The 19,649-nt window shown below is 48.4% G+C and overlaps 1 long non-coding RNA gene across 1 annotated transcript; it reads left to right on the top strand.

Annotated features, from left to right (window-relative positions):
* The first annotated feature begins 9,303 nt into the window (after positions 1–9,303).
* LOC111557850 lies at positions 9,304–10,197 on the top strand. Its single transcript, XR_002738234.2, has 3 exons — positions 9,304–9,835; positions 9,912–10,054; positions 10,139–10,197. It is a non-coding gene; the product is annotated as an uncharacterized LOC111557850 (long non-coding RNA).
* Positions 10,198–19,649: the final 9,452 nt, after the last annotated feature.

The following is a 19,649-nucleotide window of genomic DNA, read 5'->3' as shown; positions in this document are numbered from 1 at the left end:
ACCTCGGAGTCCAGGCGCAGGGCTGGATGGAGGGGTGTGGGTGCCCCGGGCGGGCCCTAGCACGGGGTCTCTAATTGTGTTAAGTGGGGCGGGCCCATAGGATGCAATGCAGGAGCACGGTCAGTCGTGGAATCCCAGCTTCGGCGAGACCTGCACAAGTTCATCCTGCACCACCCCCTCCCGCTCCCCCACACCACACACACCCACCCTCTTGGGTCCAAGTCTCTGCCCATGGCTCACCCCGACTCCTGCAGGAGCCTCCTCTCTACTGCCTTGCTCAGCCTCTCCAGTCTGTCCACTCCCTGCAGGCAGAGTGAAGTCCTATCCAGCCACATCTTTTCTTCAAACACTCCCAAGGACACCCCGTTGCCCTTGCGAAAGACCAGATCCCATAACATAGCTGTGAAGGCCCGTGCAAACTCCCCAACCCTGGCATCCTCTGCCCCCACTTGGCCCCGCGTTCTCTTGACTCCTTGACCTTCCTTCAATTCCTCAAATGTGCTGTGATGTTTCCAACCACAGGGCCTTTGCACCTGCTGTGCCCTCTGCCTGAAACATCCTTCTCCAAGCCTCGTCAATGCCCCTTACCCTTCATATCTCAGCTGAATGGTTAACTCTTGCAGAAGGCTTCTCTCTCCTGCCAGACTGGCTCATCCTCCTCCCAACCCCTCCTACACTTGCTTAGTGCCTACATCCCTTTTTTGTTTTGTTTTGTTTTGTTTTGCGCTTATCACGTTGCCACTTTGCATTTCTTTGTGGGAATACTCGAGGGCCTGCCTTACCAGTTTTCTTTTTGAAATCGGGTGTCACACTGGGTTGTGCTTGCCGTTGCCCTTCCGGGGAGGGGTATAGTGTGTAACCCAGAGCGAGAGGTCAAAACCAGTCCTTCATCCAGGACTGGCCTCACTGTCCCATGTCTATACCTGCCCACTTATATCCAGTCCATCAGCGAGTCTTGTTGGGTCCACCGTATAGCCGTGGTTCTCCGTGAGCGGGGGTAGTTTTCCCCCCCGTGGAATATTTAGCGATATCTGAAGGTTGTCACAACTGGAGAGAGGTGTTACTGGCATCTAGAAGGTAAAGGTTAAATAGAGGCCAGGAATGCTGTTCAACTTTCTGCATCGCTCCGGAGAGCCCCCCCTCCCCTCCCCCACCAACCACAGAGAGTGATCGGCCCAAAACGTCAGTGGTGCTGCTGTTGAAAATCCTGTCCTAAAATGTGCTCAATCCATTCCCTTTGGTCCACGTGCACTGTTCCCTCTGCCTGTCTCCTTGAGGTCACGCTTCACCCCCCCATGACCCTCTCTGCACGGCAGCCAATGTGACCTCATCCCGGCAAACACCTTCCCTGTCTAAAGCCCTCCAAATGGCTTCCCGTCACCCTTCAAATTAAGGTGCCGAGCAGTGCTTGGCCCAGAGGAGGGGCCCAGACGAGGGTGTGCCGAAGGAGTGGATGAGTGAATGGATCCCAATGCCCCTCTGAGTCTAGCAGACCATCGCTGTGTTTGGCCCGTGCTGTTCACAAACTAATTAAGGAGACAAGATGTACACACACGCACACACACACACACACACACACACACACACACAAGCATTAATTAAAGATCAGGCTTCAAACACTTTTCGTGAGCTTATGCCAAGGAAACCCACGTTGAGTCTCTGTCCATCAGCCTGGCATCTGGAGGCAATGGCTGCCTACACTTGAACTTGAGTGATTGTTTAAAGCCCCGAGCTGCGTCTCCCGCCTATTGAACACTCCGGGGGCTGAAGCGACAGTTCAGCTAAAATGCTAATGCACCCGGGCAAAGCAAAGGCCATCTATTTTCGCACTCTGTCCCCATCCTGAGAGTGCGCATCTCAGGGAGCAAGGCTGTGCCTGCGGGGAACGTGTGAGAAGTGCTTTCGGCTCCAAGAAAGCAGAACTGGATGTCTCTCCAAGATTCTTTTTTTGAAAAGCTATTCAATAAATATATTGCAGAGAGGCCTATTCTGAGCATGACGGGGAACGTACAATATGGCTCTCAAGAAATGAAAGAGCCGGTGGTGGGCTCGAGGACTCAACAGAAACAGGTGACGATGGCGAGAAACGAGCTTAACGCAGATTTTAAGCACACCGCACACGCGCACGCTCCGTGAGCACCAGAGGTATGCGAGGCACTCTTCTCCTTGCCTTACGTGCATTTATTTAAAGCCCACGGCAGCCACGCGGGGCAGGTCCCATTTGCTGTGCCCATTTTACAGAGGAAGGAGGGGAAGTCCAGAGAGGTTAAAATAATTCCCAAGGTGAGCAGCACCACACAAACTGAGCTGACTGCCAGAGCAGAGATGTGAGCAGTGCCAGGGCCTTCCTGGAGGAGGGGGGCAGGAAGGCGGCGTTCTGATGAAGGGAAGGAAGGAAAGGGGAGATCACACACGCACGGAAGCCAGTAAACAGGTGGGGGGGGGAAGGACTAACTTATCAGCGCCCACTGCGTAATTTCAACAGAATTTCATGGAATCCTTGTGGGTACCCCCGCGGAATAGAAAATCATCGTTCCCACCTTCCAGATGGGGAAACTCAGGCCCGAGTGAATAACTGGCTTCTGATTACATGGTCCCTAAGCAGTACGGGGGGGGTGGGGGGGGGACTGTCTCCGACCTCACCATGCTCAGGGGCCCAAAGAGGCAGCCTGGGTGGGGATGCAGAGCCTTTCTGGGGCCCGTCTCCCCCTTACAGCTTTCTTCAAAGCCCATCTCATCATCAAGGGGGAGTTTCCTTCTCTTGGCTGACTCTGGTGCCTAAGAGATTAGAGGTTTCTAGAAGCCTCTCTCCCACTTTCCCCTCTTCCCTTGCCTTTTTTTTTTTTTTTTTTTTTTTTTTTTTTTTTTTTTTTTTGAGCTGCCTGGGTGTGGGTGGAGAGAGAGAGAAAAATAGCACTGCAGTTCTCAGAACCTGGCAGGTACCTTTGCAGCCGCCCCCACCTGGCTGACTCTTGCCTGGAGAGACCTGGGAGGAAGGGGGAGGCGGTTGGGAGGGCTGGCTGGCCTGGGGGCGGCTCACCCACCCCCCATAGGACAGCCCCGAGAAGTCATGAACAGTTAGAGCTCTGTGAGTGCAGGTGAATCCCGGGAAGCCTGAGGAGGGAGGAGAGTTTCGGGCTGCCCAGGTGAGGAAAGCCTCACCTAGTGGCTAGTGAATCTGTCAAAATAACAGCGGATTTCTTTGGCAATGGGCGGCCAAGGCTCAGTCGGGCAGAATACTAACTATGGGGATGTTTCTACTTTTTTTTAGAAAATGTATAAAAATAGCACCTGATTCTTGTAGCTAATACAGGTAAGGAAAAGAAAACCCCACCATCCCGTGATAACCACTGTCATGCTTAAACTGCTTGATAAGTTGCTCACCTCATTTAAATAGTATTATCTTATTACCTTTTCGTGACAAAACCCTCTTATCAACTCCACTGGAACTCAAAGCTGGCCCTCGAAAGCAGGGATCACACACAGTGACATGCACGTACTTTAAACGTGTCATTGTAACTTAGAACTTACAAATGCACAACCATTCAGAAAAGAGGACTTCTCTCTAAGGGTGGCGTTTCTTTCTTGCATACACTATACCCATATGCTTGACTTAAAATTTCCAATCTGGGTTTATTTGAAGAGAAGCAAAATAGTCACAAAGCGACCTCACTGCGAAGTCCTAGATTGTGGCAGTATTTTCCAGTCTTGTGCAGTCACCTTGCCCAGCTTGAGAACCATTTTTTAAAAACTCATTTTTCTTCTCTTTCTTAAACATTTCTATTGTGGTTATTAAGACAACTCTATGATTTGCACTTGTGTGTTCTCTCAGTTTAGGTGGTATTTGCTTAAATTAACCACACAACCATAGAGCAGACATCAAAAGTTTGGGGAATACGTCGATTCGTGCTACGTCACAGTGGAAACAAAATTGCACGGAAATACGAGAAGATAGGAATGGAGGAAAATAAAATATTCAGCATGGCATGGGAATTAATTAGTGTTTTGAAAGGGAGGAAAATGTTGGTAAATCTAGTAGGTCATTCGGGGAACATCAACTAAGAAAGATTCCACTACAAAATATAGATCTTTCCACATAATTGATCTAAGGGCTGCATAATTTCCCATTTTGTACAGATGCATTACAATTCATCCTAACTCATCATTTGCTTTTGGTTTCCGTGTTCTAACCTTTAGGTGGCTCTCAATTTTTTTTACTGTGATAAACGATACTGTGATAACTAGTCTAATCTTTTTCTTCTTCACACACTTGACCAATTATTTCATTCACTCATCCACTCAAAAAAATGTGTCTGGAGCCCCTCCTAGGTCCTGTGTATCATCCTAGGTGTTGGGGATCCGGCAATAAACCAAGTCAACACAACTCCCCGCCCTTGGGGATTGCGTCCTCATGGGAAGTGTTCGTGTCCTTAGAATAAATTCCACAGTGTTGGATTCTTGGTCAGTGGCTATAAGCCGTCTTAGGGCTCTTGATACACATTGTCAAAATGCACTCAGAAACAAAAGAAATGATGGCTTCTAATTTTTAACCAACCTGAGTCATTTCAAAGTTTTCTGCACACACATACCTACACCCTACACACACAGCTACCATGCATGTTAGGTAGCCATTACTGCGTAACAGATTCCTCCGAAACTTAGCCACTCGAAACAAATTATTATCCCACGGCAGGTCAGGAATTTGGTCGCGGCCCATCTGGGTGGACTGGCACGAGATCTCTCACGAGTGTAGTAAAGGGGTCAGTCACCCAGAGCTGTAGTCAGCTGGAGGCTCGACTGGGTCACCAGATTGCCCTTGAACTGTCACCAGATTCTACTTGAAGCCAGTCACTAAGGGCAGCAAGCGTGTTCTCAAGGGGAGAGGAACTAAGCTCAACCTGGAATTTGGGGACATATTTTAACAGCACCACACCACAGGCAGGTGAGCCTTCCAGGGCACTGACTCTTGCCAGGAAGAGAAGCAAAAACCCCAATTTTCTTGTCCCGAAATGCATTTCGATGAGCCTTACTATTGCCTTGTATCTTTTTTCTTTTCTATTTTTTTAATAAATTTTTTAACATTTATTTATTTAATGTTTATTTATTTTGAGAGAGAGACAGAGCATGAGCAGAGGTGGGGCAAAGAGAGAGGAAGACACAGAATCCGAAGCAGGCTCCAGGCCCTGAGCTGTCAGCACAGAGCCCGACGCAGGGCTCATACTCACAAACCATGAGATCATGACACGAGCCGAAGTCAGATGCTTAAGCGACTGAGCCACCCAGGTGCCCCAATGTTTATTTGTTTTTGAGAAAGAGAGAGAGAGAGAGAGCGAGCATGAGTGGGGGAGGGGCAGAGAGAGAGGGAGACACAGAATCCAAAGCAATCTCCAGGCTCCAAGGTGTCAGCACAGATCCCAACTTGGGGTTTGAACCCACGAACCACGAGATCATGACCAGAGCCAGTCAGATGCTTAACCAACCGAGCCACCCAGGCACCCCTTTTCTTTTCTATTTTTAACTAAGCCTATTTTCTTCTTATGAAATACATGCTTATTGTTGAAAACTTGGAAACTACAGGAAAGTCAAGATAAAATAATAAAATTGACCTCTCATCTCACAACCTGGAGACCACCCACTGATAACGTTTTAGTTTATGTCCTCCTTCCTATGCATGTTTCCTTACGTTGTGGGGAACATAAGGAACACACAATTCCGTGTCCTGCTTTCTCACCTAATATTATCGCAGACATTTTTCTTCAAGTCCCTACCAACTCTTTGTACTGAAAATGTTAAATAGCTACAACTTTCCATTATCTGGATGCCCATAATTTTCTTACTAATTCCCTTAGTGCTGGACTTTTAGGTTGTTTCTCATTTTTTAATTATTTCGAACAACTCAGTGATGAGTATCTCTGTTCCTAAAATTTTGAATCCATTTAGGATCATTTTCTCAGTTGGGTTCCCAGAAATATGACTGAGCACTTTTGAGACTGTTAGTACCTACTGCCTGCTATGCTTCTTGAAGTGCTATGCTGTCTTCCCATGATAAGGTTTTCTTCCTCTTGGATCGACTAGTAACTAGTGTTCCTTTGCAACCAATGTCAGTGCTGTTCTTAGTTGGTTTGTTGTCAAGTGCCTTCATTCATTCATTCATTCATTCGCTCAACAAATTTTATGCGAGCACTATGTTAAGTGCCAGGACTGGGCTATGTAGCAGGGATGCAGTGATTAGCAGAGCTCATTATTGAGCAATTTTAGCTTTTGCCTCTTTCCACAGGATGTGAAGTGGCTTGCAAGTAAAACACTGTAAGTGAATAATAAAATAAAAAGGGAAGGTCAGGACTGAAGGCAATAAAAACATCAACAACTGCATTTCCCACAAAAGTTAACGAAACTGCTGTCATTGATTCTTAAACTTGGTTCTGCCCTCCTAGCAGCAGCCATGATCAGTTACAGGGTTCTCATAGCTGGCAAAGGGGAAGCTTTTCCTCTGCGTGTCCCTCTGGGAATGAAAGCTTTTCCTAGCACTGAATTCCAAAGGGAATTTCTTGGGTGTGATTTTATTACATGGAAGACAGAGCAATGTAAGAAAGGAAGTCCTCAATAGCAACTTGGGTTTTTTAAAACAGTGAATGCAGTAGCAAATTTCACATGGCCCGTCTTTAGTGATCTTTATCAAGTCAGGGGCATATGTTAAAATACAGCTTCATGAAATTGACCAAGGGAAAAGCCAAACCTGAAAGTCTTCAGGTAAGTAGCCAATTATATGGTCCAACTTGGCCCAAGAAAATAAGTTAGAATTCCTGGAAGAAAAGAACAATGAGATACAAGGTTTTATCTATCAACTTGGCAAATATTAAGCTTTCTTTAAAGATTAAAACCCAATTTTGGCAAGAGATGGGGAAGTCAGCCCTCTCATACACTGCGGGTGCGAATATCCATTAAGACTTTTCTGGAGCGCAATTAGGCAAAGAGAAAAGAGTCTTAAAAATATGCTTGTACACAGCAATTCTGCTGTGGGGAATTTTTTTTCCTAAGGACATAACAAAATATGCATACAAAGACTTATGAACTAGGAGTGTGTTCTTGCTTTGTAATAAACACAGATGGACGCACCCCAGGGCTAGATATCTCTGGAATTGGGGCAGCTTTGGGAGCTGGAATGTTTTCTGTATTTCATGTTAGTATTTCAGCTTCTTTTTTTCTTTTTAAAACTTTTCACTTTTAAATAATTGAAGACTCAAAAGAATTTGCAAAATAATGCAGAGAGTTGCCATACATCCATCACCCAGCGTTTCCCAATGATAACATGTTACATAACCAGAGTAAGTTATCAAAATCAGGACTTGGATCTAGTAAAATACTACTCCCTAAATTACAGACCTTATCAGATCTCAACAGGTTTTGAATGCTCTGTGTGTGTGTGCGTGTGTGCACGTGCATGTGTGTACTCATGCGTGTGTGCGTGTGCGCATGCGTGCACCATAGGTGTGTGTGTGTGCATGTGTGTGCATGCATGCGTTTGTGAATGCATGTGTCTGTGCGTGTGTGTGTGTGTGCATGCATGCACGCATGTTGTGTCTGTAGGGGTGTTTGTGCACATTGTGTGTGCATGTGTGTGTGTGTGTAGTACTATGAAATCCTATCGTACATATAGATTCATGTAGCCACCAATGTATTCAGATCAAGAACTGTTCTATCCAGAGGTGCCTGGGTGGCTCAGTCGGTTAAGCACCTGACTTTGGCTCTGGTCATGATCTCGTGATCTGTGAGTTTGAGCCCCGCGTCGGGCTCTGTGTTGACAGCTCGGAGCCTGGAGCCTGTTTCAGATTCTGTGTCTCCCTCTCTTTCTCTGCCCCTCCCCCACTCACCCTCTGTCTCTCTCTCTCTGTCTCTCTCTCTCTCTCTCTCTCTCTCAAAAATAAATAAACATTTATTTTTTAAACATTTTTTTTCAACGTTTATTTATTTTTGGGGGACAGAGAGAGACAGAGCATGAACGGGGGAGGGGCAGAGAGAGAGAGGGAGACACAGAATCGGAAACAGCCTCCAGGCTCTGAGCCGTCAGCCCAGAGCCCGACGCGGGGCTCGAACTCACGGACTGCGAGATCGTGACCTGGCTGAAGTCGGACGCTCAACCGACTGCGCCACCCAGGCGCCCCAAAAATAAATAAACATTTAAAAAATTAAAAAAAATAACTGTTCTGTCCAGAAAGACTCTCACTTGTGCTGCTACTTACACCTTCCCCAACATAGTCTGCAGTGACCTCTCATCTTCCTCCACCACTATAATTTTGTCGTTTCAAGAGTGTCATATAAATGGAGGCACCTGTGATAGAAACTTCTGTGTGTGCATCTGCTTCTTCAGCTTACCTGTTTTCTCAAAATTTTGACTGACCCTACCTCCTCCTGCCTAAGTGGGTCTCTCTTGGTATTTCCCCCAAGAGAGGAACTCCGATGGCACAGTGCACCTGAAAGTCAGCCCATGTCATTGGTCACTGGCGAGCCCACGTGGATTGGCTGTTGGGGTGTCAGGTTCCCATTTCTGGGCCAGTCACTGTGGCTGAGGGGAGTGGCCATTTGACACAAAACATGGCCAACTTGGCCCACCCCATCACCATCCCCTCTGAGACGGGTGCAGATGCTGGTGTATCTACTTCACAGCTCATTGGGAAAAAGCCTAAATATCTGTGACCTATCTGATAGCCATTCCTGTGTTCTACTTTGCAAGCACAACCACAATTTGGGACTGATTTTGGGTGAACATGGGTTCCCTGGGTCCTCTACGGCCCCAGGGGACGGATGTTCGTCGGTGCAAGCCAATCATGGGAATCCCATTCTCCTTCCCAATGGCTGGTTCAGGCAAGAGCATATGACACAATGTGACCTGAGTGAGGACGCTTTCCATGAAGTGTCTCAGACAGCCCCTGAAAGGCCTGTGGCAACCACCTGGCTGGGGGCAGGTCCAGGAGAGAACAGCTCAGCATCAAAAGGCTTCCAAGTGTTTCTCAAGTAGGAGAGAGCATCCTTCTGGGTGGTTCTTCCAAAAGCCCTTTCACCAGGAATCACTGGCCCCCAACCCACTGCTGAGGCCAGAACAATCTATAACAAAACAGAACACAAACCAAGAAACTAAATTTGAGAAAGGAAAGATTAAAGGCCAGAGAGGAGATGCCAGGAAATTTTATTAGCCTGAAAACAGAGTAATCATTTTGTGAGTTAGGAGGGTCATTTTGTTCCAAAGGCCTGGAATGATTTCTGTGTCTCTGTGAAGATTCCGGCCCCCATCCTAAGCACCTGACATTCAATTGTCTCCAGGCTTTGTGGGGATTTGAAAGAAGCAAAACTCTGTCCCCTTATCCAGGGACTTCTGCCTCCACAGGGTAGGGAGCCTGTTTGTGCCTAATAATTGGGTGACTATGAGAAATAAGCCCACCGACCCAATCAAAGGACGGTCATGGAGACTCAAGCACAGTGAAGACAGACTTTAATCAACGTTCTTGCAACAGCGGGTGTCTGATGGACAGGCACACTCAGGGCAGTTACAGCAGGCAATTTATCGCCTAGCATGAAGCCCCTCCCCTGATTCCTCATTGGCCGAGCACTACAGAGGTAAGTCCCTCCCCTGATTCCTCATTGGTTGAGTACTACAGACGTCACAGCCTTACCCAGAAGCCAGTTCTTTGGCGCATGCTCCTCACAAAGCCCAGGAAGCAAAGCCTGCAAAAATAAGCCCCGGAAATGGAGAGGGGAAGAAGAACCAGGAAGTGAAGTGTTCTAAAGGCTTGGGACTCCCCTGTGCATGTGGGGGTAGGAGGGTTCATACCTATTTCCAGTAAGTTGTAACCCTATTGTTGACAGCGCAGCTTTTGTTTGGTGTTTTTGAAAATGAATCGTCTCACTTCTCACAGTGGCTATATAACTACTTGTCCAAACCAGGACACTCAGGAGAGTAAAACAGAGACCTGTTGATTCTGCTGGGACCGCAGACAAAAGCCGGAACCATCCAAAGCAAACTGGGCTGGAGGGTCACCCAGCAACCTGCCCGATTCTGGTGAGAGCTGCACTGCCCACCCCACCCCACCCCCACCTCATCTGCTGGGAGCCACATGTCAATTGGATATTTTACCTATTTCAGGACTTCTCAACCTTGGTGTGATGACATTTGGAGCCTTCATTATTACTTCTTGGGGTGGGGGGGGGTGGGTAGGGGGGACCATCCTCTCATTATAGGATGTTGATGTTGAACAGCATCCCTGGTCTCTACCCACTAGATGCTAATAACAACCCCCTCCTCAAGTTGTGACAACCAAAAATGTCTCCAGATCTTTCACATGTCCTCTGAGGAGCAAAACCATCGGGTTAAGCATTGCTGTTCTAGGTCCATCCACTCACTGTTTCGAGGAAGGATTTCAGGCCAAGGATGTGCTGAGGAGTTAGAGTTTATCTACAGTTAACAAGTCTTACAGTATCGGGGCCTGCTATGACACACAGAAGCTGGGGTCAGGAGGATATGTGAGTCTCCCACCCAAAAAAAGTCCCTGTGCCTCTGAAGAGCCAGTCGGGGACAGTCCGTTGGCCAAAAATGCGTGCCTCCCACAGTACACAGCCCTGCAGCCAGATCACCCCCATCCCACCAGGGTGTGCCAGGCATGGTGAATGAATGAATGAATGAATGAATGAATGAATGAATGAACTCCAGTTCCATCTTAAACTTACCGAGTGACCATGGGCAAGAGCATTTAGTCCTGTTGAGCTTTAATTTGCTCATTTAAATAATAAAGAGCATCCACATGGCTTACAGTGGTCCCGTGGTACCAAATGAACTGAGACCCTCCAGTCCATTCTATTCCAAAAGGGGGCAGGTTGCTACTGGCATCTAGTGGGGCAGAGGCCAGAGACGGTGCTCAACATCCTGCAACACACGGGGCAGCTCCTGCCCCTACCCAAATGCAGATAGTGCCAAGGTTCTGCAGCCCTCATAAGCCCTCTGCAGCCCTGAGGCACTGGGTTTGTCCTAGAACTTGGGGCTGCCTTCTCCTAGGGAAAGTTGGGGGGGGGGGGTCTCTGCCCTCCTCCTATCCCATGAAAATAAAGGAATGAGTTAGAGGTTGTATCTCCGACCTCTAAGGTTGTCCTGACCTATCAGTGGGAAAACTGCTTAACCTCCCCCTATAGACCAGCATTTATGAGGTTTAGGGAAGGACCAGGTGGTCATGACCTGAGCCAGGACCTTTCTGAGTATGGCCACAGATGGCTGGCACTGGGCGACATCAACAGACTCACAGAAGATGCCCCAACCAGGAGAGATAGTAGCTAAGTACGAGTTAGTGTCCCCATCTTCACTTCTGGACAGAGTAGCACCTACCTTCCCACCACCCATCCTCCTGGTGGGCCCTGGGGGGATCCTGGCACATCCAGGTGACTCACACTGCCAGGGACACCAATGGTGTCCAGAAGACATTTTCCCCTTTTGTTCCCTCACTGCCTCTCCCATGCTCTCGTGCTGCCCAACACCTGCTCTTAGAAAGTGCCTGGCAATTTTTGGTAGATGACTGTGAGCCATCTAGAAACCCTATCCTCCCCACAGAGATTTATAATTGAAAGCGCTTTAAAACCTAAATAGTAACAATTGCACCTGCTACTGTTTGCCAGACCCTGTGCTACACATTTTGAATATATGGTCTCCTTTATTCTCTCAACAAACCCTCCAGGTGTGTGTTTTGGGCCTTATGCCCATTTTTCAAATGATGAAACCAAAACTTGGGGGGATTGAGTAACTGACCCAAGTCACTTAGCTAGTCAGTGGCAGAGATGAGACCCAATCTCAGACACATCTCCCCCCAAGAGGGCATGCTCGTAATCTACTGAGGATAAATGTGTTCTAGGTACGCGGAGGTATCGCTTCCTGGAGCGGCTGGAAACCTGAGCCAGTAGCTCCCAGCTACAAGAAGACCGGTCCCTTTACCCCAGTGGGCCATCTGCAATATCATTGTCTTGAAAAAGGGCGAGAAAGACAGCCTGAGCTAAGCTTTCTCCTACCAATGGATAGAAAGCCTATCAGGAAATTTTAGACACTTACCAGTAGATGGCAATGATGGAGGGAAACAAGGAGATATTTTCTATCCCCATGCAGGAACAGAATCTATGATCTTTACAAGTTTGTGACTGTAAGGAGATTTATCGTTCTTAATCAACACTTGCAGAAGCTAGGGGCTTCCAGAAAACCTGAGGCAGGTCTGTTTTTTTGAGAGAACAACTTGTCATGCTGACAGTAGGGTTCCACTTCCCGGAACCAAGCCTCCATGAATCCTTTGCTTGCTCTGAAAAGGCAGCCAGAGGCTTCATCTCACTGTGCCTAACTGTCTTCTGAGACTCTTTGCCCTGCAAAATCAGTGTCATACGCTTCACACCCACTGGGAGGGCTGATTAAAAAAAGGAAAATAACAAGTGTTGGCAAGGACGCGGAGAAATTGGAACCTTCGTACATTGCTGGTGGGAATGTAAAACCACTCAGCCGCCGTGGGAAACAGTCTGTCAGTTCCTCAAAAAGCTAAATATAGAATTACCATCTGATCTAGCAATTCCACTCCGAGGTACATACCCAATAGAACTGAAAATGAGTGTTCACAACAATACAAGAACACACATGTTCATAATAGCACTATTCCCAATGACTAAAAGGTGGAATGACTCAAACGTCCATCAGCAGATAAATGAACAAATAAATTGTGGTATATACATACAATGGAGTATTAGCCATAAAAAGCAGTGAAGTGCTGACGTGCGCTACAGTATGGATGAGGCTTGAAAACCTTACGCTCAGTGTAAGAAGCCAGACCCAGAGGGCAATGTATTGGATGATTTCATTTGCATGAAATATACCGAATAAGTACCTTCACAGATACAGAAAGCAAATTGATAGTAGCCAGGAGAAAGGGGGAGTGGGAAGCAGCTGGGTACCAGTTGGGCAGAGGGTTGCCTTTTAGGGAAATGAAAGCCCAAACAATCCTGAACGATATAGTCAATTTCAATGTTTCTACGGAGCAGACCCAGAGAAACCTACTGCAGGAGGACATTGTCCTAGCTGGAGGGGCACACCTGGCCCCCACCCTTACTGGCCAGCTGGCTTCTCAGGGGCACATATTGCTTCCTTCCCAGATGCTGCCTGCCTAGGAAACCACCCTCACTCATACCTTTCAAAGCTTTTTTTGTTGTTGCTGTTAACTTCAAAGTTAGGAAATGGCTACTTAAGATGCTATTTTCTGTCCTCTCAGGAACCAGGTAATTGAGGAGGTGGCTGGAGCCTGGTCCTGCTTTCTTTGTTCTGAAATATGTACTCTCATTTCCTGGCCTCCCTTTCTCCTTATTCGCACCCTACCCTCCAGGGATTTTGGCCCTTTGTTCTGGGTGCCCAACCCCACCATGCCAGTGCTTTCTACCCAGCGGTCTGTTTGCCCCAGGGAGGTGGCCAGTCACCTGACCAGATAGTAGGTGAGCTGAGCTGCTACACACACACACACACACACACACCCCGCTTTGTCAACAATCTTGCCAAAGGTCTGGAAGCTCTCTAAGGAGCTGTGCGTATGTCGCCTGACCTATGTAACACCTTAGCCCATGTGAATCCATGCTGCTGGTGGCATGGATTAGTTTATCAGATGAAATTAGTGTCTCCTGGAGGCCCGAGGGCATGAGTCAGCAGGCAGAGAGCTTTTATAGAGCTCAGTAGAGGCCCTGGAAAAGTCTAGCACTTGTGAGGCCGTGATCAGCTTTTGCAAAGCTTTCCCCAACCACCTGGCTTCTTAGCCCTGCAGGGAGCTGTCCAGGTGCTGATCCGTTTGAGTGCCATCTTCCTGGGCCACCTTCAGACCTTGCTGCCTGGGTCTTTCTCTACCCGGTCCTGCTGCATTCGGCCCCAATCTATGGCCTTCATTTCAGTGGCACTTCCTTGGACACTCTGCAACTTTCTCCATGGTCAAAATGGAGAGGAGTCTTCATTTTGCTGATGGGCTCTCCTGCCCTTGGAACTGTTTTATAAGCAACAATCTAGTTGCCAAGGGGACAAGTTATGAGAGCAGAGGCTGAACAGCTGGTCTTAGGGGACAGGGAGAGCAGCTTGGAGGATGGCCAGTGGGAATACGAGCGGCTGCTCCGTCACCCGGCAGAGACATGAACGGCTGTGTGAACACTCCCAGGTTTCACACTCTGCTGCATCAAGAGGGGGAGAGAGTGCATTCTAATTGAAGAAAAGAAATCCATTTTCAGCAGGCTACATTTGGAGGTCTGACCAGGCATTTAGTGGGCTGTGAAGAGGAGAGGGGCGTTAGCTGGGGGCGTGGAAAACTGTTCAGGCAGAACTCAGAGTTGACAGAAAAGGGAGGGGCATGGTGAGGTCTGAAAGGGGGAAGGGCAGGATAGAGACAATGTCCCTGTAGACACCTCCTCCACCAGCAAAGTCAAGTCCAGGACAAAAAGAGGGAAACTTAGGACTCAATCTGTGAACAAGGAAGAGCAGGTGAGTAAGCACTCTCACCTGGAGGTCGAGCACAGCTCTGCCTTCTAGTTCCCCACCAACCAACTAGCCTGGAAGCATCATTTTGTGACCCAGCCTTCACCTTGAGGAAGAACAGAGAACCAACCTCTTGCTTCTTGAAGTCTAGTATTCTTTGGGCCCTGAATATTCTCAGGGCTAGTGGCCCTGTCATCTCAGCCTTCCCCATTTCCCCAGGCATGCAGAATGTGTGGCCCCCAAACAGCTCCGGGGTTCCCCTACTGAGACCAGATCCTGTGTGCCTGGGCCCCAACAGCTGACCTAAAGGATGTGGCTGCTGTGCCCACTCGCGGCATGGGTGACGCAGCACAGATGGAGCCTGAACATGCCATTCTCCCCATTCTCAAATTTCCCATTTCTAGGGAAAATTACTTCTTTAAACCTCCATTTCTCCCATTTCATCTGGAAATGAGGGATAGCAATGTCCTAGCCCATCAGGTTGTTGTGAGAACCAAACGTGTTAACACATAGAAGGCACTTAGCAGTGTGTGGCATGTAAGTGATATTAATTGTAATAGGTACTAAGATTGTTAGCCAATGCTCCCCTAGGGACAACTCTACATCAAGCTCAGTTCTTGCTCTGGCTTTACCCAGTTCTGCCTCTCCCAAGGCGGATTTCTTCACTGGGCCCTCTTCCCTCCCTTCCAATCCCCTGACACACACGAATACATACCCCACATGTCTGAGCTCATGCCCATTTCAAACTTGATCTGGATCTGCTGAGAATTTCTCATCTCCTCCATTCCAATACTATCAGTGGTCCCTTCATCTCTCTTATTACTCAGCCCCCATCAGTGTTGATGACCACTTAGGCCTGGAGTTCAGGGTTCCCCAGCCCATCTCCTCACTACACTGACAACATAGCCCATATGCTTCTGCATGAATTAGTCAGGTGTAGGTACTAGAAAGGGTAACAAAGGAAGGAGGGAAGGAGAGATGAATCAGGTTAGGCTAGTAGTGACAAATAGCTCTCCAAATCCAGTGGCTTCAAACAACGACCTTTTCTTTTCTTGCTTGTGCTATGTCTGTCCAAGGTCAGCAAGGAAGCTCTATGTCTAATCATTTCAGAGTGACAAAATGACATTCAGAGTGACAGAAGCTCTATTTTGACTAGTGTCTCCACAATCCCAAAGGAAGGGAAAAGAACATGGGAAAGCATTCAGAGGCCCCGAAGCTTCCACCTGGAAGTGACCACATGTCACTTCTGTTCATATTTCATTGGCTAAAGAAGGTCCTCTGTCCAAGCATGCCTTCAAAAGGGCAACAAAGAAAATTTCCTGGGGCGCCTGGGTGGCTCAGTCAGTTGAGCATCTGACTCTTGATTTTGGCTCAGGTCATGATCTAACAGTTTCATGGGTTTATATCCAGCATCGGGCTCTGTACTGACAGAATGGAACCTGCTTGGATTCTCTCTCCATTTCTCTCTGCCCCTCCCCCTCTTGCACTCTGTCTTTCTCAAAATAAATAAATAAACTTTTTTTTTTTAAGGAGGGGCACCCGGGTGGCTTAGTCAGTTGGTTAAGCATCCAACTCTTGATCTTGGCTCAGGTCATGATCTCAAGATTTCATGAGTTTGACCCCGCATGGGGTTCTGCACTGACAGCGCAGAGCCTGCCTGGGATTCCCTCTCTCTGCCCCTCCCCCACTCATGTTCTCCCCCACCCCCCAAAATAAATAAATAAACATTTAAAAAAAGGAAACTCTTCCTGTGGGGTGGAGAGCACCAAACACCCAAACATATATACGAAGTCTCCTACTGGGGTATACACATCATGTGGACCTTCCCAATCAGTCCAACCCTCCCAAGGCACCCAGCCCCCCCACCTCTACCTCTAAGGGGACCTGACTGGACCTTTCCTCCTCTGAGACATAACTGGACATTTTCCTTGACATGAATACAAGGCACATTTTACAAAACTGAACGTGCTCGTGTGTGTGTGTGTGTGTGTGTGTGTGTGTGTGTGTGTGTGTGTGTTTCTAATTAAGACCTAACGCATGAAGCCCTCAGATTTGCTCGAATTGGCCCAGGATTCAGAAAAAGCTGAGGTTTTATGAAACTCCTCAACCAATGGGGAATGTATGAATTATTGAAAGGATGGAAAAAGAGACCCAGGGAGGAAGGGCTGCTCCATTATTCATCAGGCCCAGAGTCCCCAGGTCCCCAACCACTGCTGCTGGCTTTGACACCTACAGCATTTTCCCATTATGTGTACAGGGAGCGTTTCAAACACATCGTATCGGCAGCCTCCAAAGCAGGGCTCCCACGCATGCCATCCACTGCCTGTCTCATTAGCTCAACCCTGGGCTAAGAATGTCAGTATGCAGAAACCCTCCCTTCCCAGGGTTTCTGCTCACAGGTCTCCGGGCCTGAGGTCCAACTCCTTAAAAGAACCAGCCTTTCACTCTGGCCCCAACATGTCCCTCCAGTTTTCTCCTCCTACCCTACCCCAGGCCATTTGCTTTGACTTCTCACCTTTCACATTCTCATACCTTTGCCCATGCTGGCCCCTAAGCCTGAAACTGCTTTCCCATATGCCTTTGTCTACTGGGTGAACTTCTATTCATCTTTAAGACCCAGATCAGACAAAGGGCAGCTAACTTCTGAGAGCTTGCGTGTGAGACATGTGTGCCAACACGATCTCAGCGAAGTGTCACAATAACCCAGGGAGGTGGGTGTTAGCACCAGTGCCAGCTACGTAATTTGCGGGGTCCAGTGCAGAATGAAAATGCTGCCCCTTGTTCCAAACCGAGAAAGAACTTCGAGATGGTGAAAGCAGATCGTGAAACCAGGCACAGAGTATTTTGAAGAACGAGCAGGTCCGTGGGACTGCACACATCACACGCCCGCGAAGTCAGCCCTGATTATTGAGGAGTAAACCAAAACTCAGAGGAGTTAAGTATCATGTCCAAGGTCACACAGCTTGTGAGGGGCAGAATGAGGCTGAAGACCTCATGCCATCTAATCCAAGTCCTTTTTTGCTCACCCTCGCATCTCCTGAGGTATCCTCACTTGCCTCGGGCAGAATGGCAGGGGAGGAGACTGTGAGCACCCCCGGAAACTGATTTTCCTTTTAAAGAGTGCTTTCTGCAGGCAATGGGTCTGTTACTTTATCTTGGGCATCGCAGGATGACTTGGAACACAAGCGTCACACAGATCAAAGAGGGAACTGATCTGGGGAGCAGGTGGCATTCCGGCGTCCTTCCATCGGCCCACAGGAGAGTCCACTCCACCTGCCATTCCCACCCTCATACCCTCACACCCACCCCCAGGCAGTCTGCTTCCACCACCACCCCCAACACGCGTGCGCTCTTCAGTTGCCTGAGGCCATGGTTGCTGTCCAGCCGGGGTGACCCTGTACAACACAGAACCCAGGGCAGGATCTCTGACCTTTGCTGGGAATGTGAAACGCAGACCTTGAGAAAGACATACCTCCTGGCTGCAGAGTCCGTGTTTCATCTTTTCATAGCACCGATCCAGCTCTGCCAGTGGTTCTGTTTGCTGATTTGTTTCCCCTGAAAAGCTTCAGTCCTGGGAACACCCGTCTTACTGACATCCATTCCTTCAGCAAATACTCACTGTACACCTACTATGTGCCAGTCCTTCTGCCTTCAAGGAGCTCACAGGCACAGCCGGGGAGAATGCCAGTAAACTCGCCATTGCTACACTGGTGACAGCAAGAGAAGTGTCCTGAGTCCAGATGAGAGAAGGAGAAATTAATTACTGGGTCAGAGACAGCAAACTGAGTAAGGTCTTGGAGAATTTGTGGGAGTTTTCCCCGTGGAAAAGAGGGCAAGCCAAGCAGAAGGGACCAGCACATCTGGAAGAGATTGGGGCTGCTGGGCACTGAGGGTTTGAGAGACGTGGACAGCCGTCCAAGGGTAAGAGGCCTTTCCTCCTGAGCAAGTTCTAGGGGCTGCGGGGGGGCACTCTTGGGGAAGTAGAAGAAGAGAGAAAAAGCTGGGAATTTTTTAGGCCTAAAATACTGTGAACAGAAATGTGGGGGTATACTTCCCCAAAAACCTTCAGTTGTCCCAGCTCCACATGGTCCCATTCACACACGACAACGTTTTCCGTGATGCCCAGGTCAGATCTCAGCAGCAAAAGGGCTCCTGCCTTACAGTTTTCAACAAACATGTTCATTGCTGATGTCTTGTTATTGGCAACCTACCTTTGCCCCCAAACGCATAGATAGTCCATGTATTTGACCGTTTCATTGTCTACCAAAATTTTACTGAACCCCCCGAGCAGAACCTCCCTATGGCCTGGCTGGACAAGCTTACATCCTGGAGATTCATCCTTGCAGGGAGGCGCCTCCTACTCAGAGCGGATTCCGGAGCTGCTGGTCTGTGAGCAAGCCCCCCACACACATACTGGACAAGGCTACAGGTCAGGCTGCCGTTGCAGAGAAGTGAAGGTGGGCTAGTGTTCAGGCCAGAATGGGTAACCCTTGGGTGCCAGTATCCAATCTGACCGGACAGGCCACCTTGGCCCCAGATGCAGCTTTCAAATTAGCCATCAAGTCACAAATACTTATTGAGCACCTACTGAGTGTCCAGGGCCCAGGGAATGAAGGACACATACAAACTGAAGAAAGAAGAAACTAAAAATGTTGGTTGCTATCATGTATTGTACATGTGTTTCCACTCACGGTGCAGAGGGGCGAACAATCTGCTTAATGCTACAGAAAGCAAGCATAGCACTAGAGTCTTGAAAAGCACAGATCCTGGAGCCAGACAGACCTGAGTCGCAATGCTGGCCCTGCCAGTTTCCAGCCGTGTGTCCTCAGACACATCGCTTCACCTCTCTGGGCCTCAGTTTTCTCAGCGGTAAAATGGGATTGTGGGGAAGGCTTTAAATAACTTCATGCACACAAAGCGCTCTGAAAAGCCCGCAGGGCACTGGAAGTGAACAATAAATACCAGCAGACCTCGGCGTTGTTGTTTTTATCCTTAGTTATTACTAAGCAGAAGCAGCTGGGATTTGAAAGTCTGACTAAAGTCGGGGGGTGGGGGGGTCTCAGTCAACCCCCATGCGGCCCCGGAAGCCTCTCCTCCCCCACCCCGGGCCCCTACTTTCCACCCGCAAACCCCGCTA

The sequence above is a fragment of the Felis catus genome, chromosome E1, assembly GCF_018350175.1.
Source record: "Felis catus isolate Fca126 chromosome E1, F.catus_Fca126_mat1.0, whole genome shotgun sequence".
Lineage (NCBI taxonomy): Eukaryota > Metazoa > Chordata > Mammalia > Carnivora > Felidae > Felis > Felis catus.
This window is presented reverse-complemented; position numbering and strand designations above follow the sequence as displayed.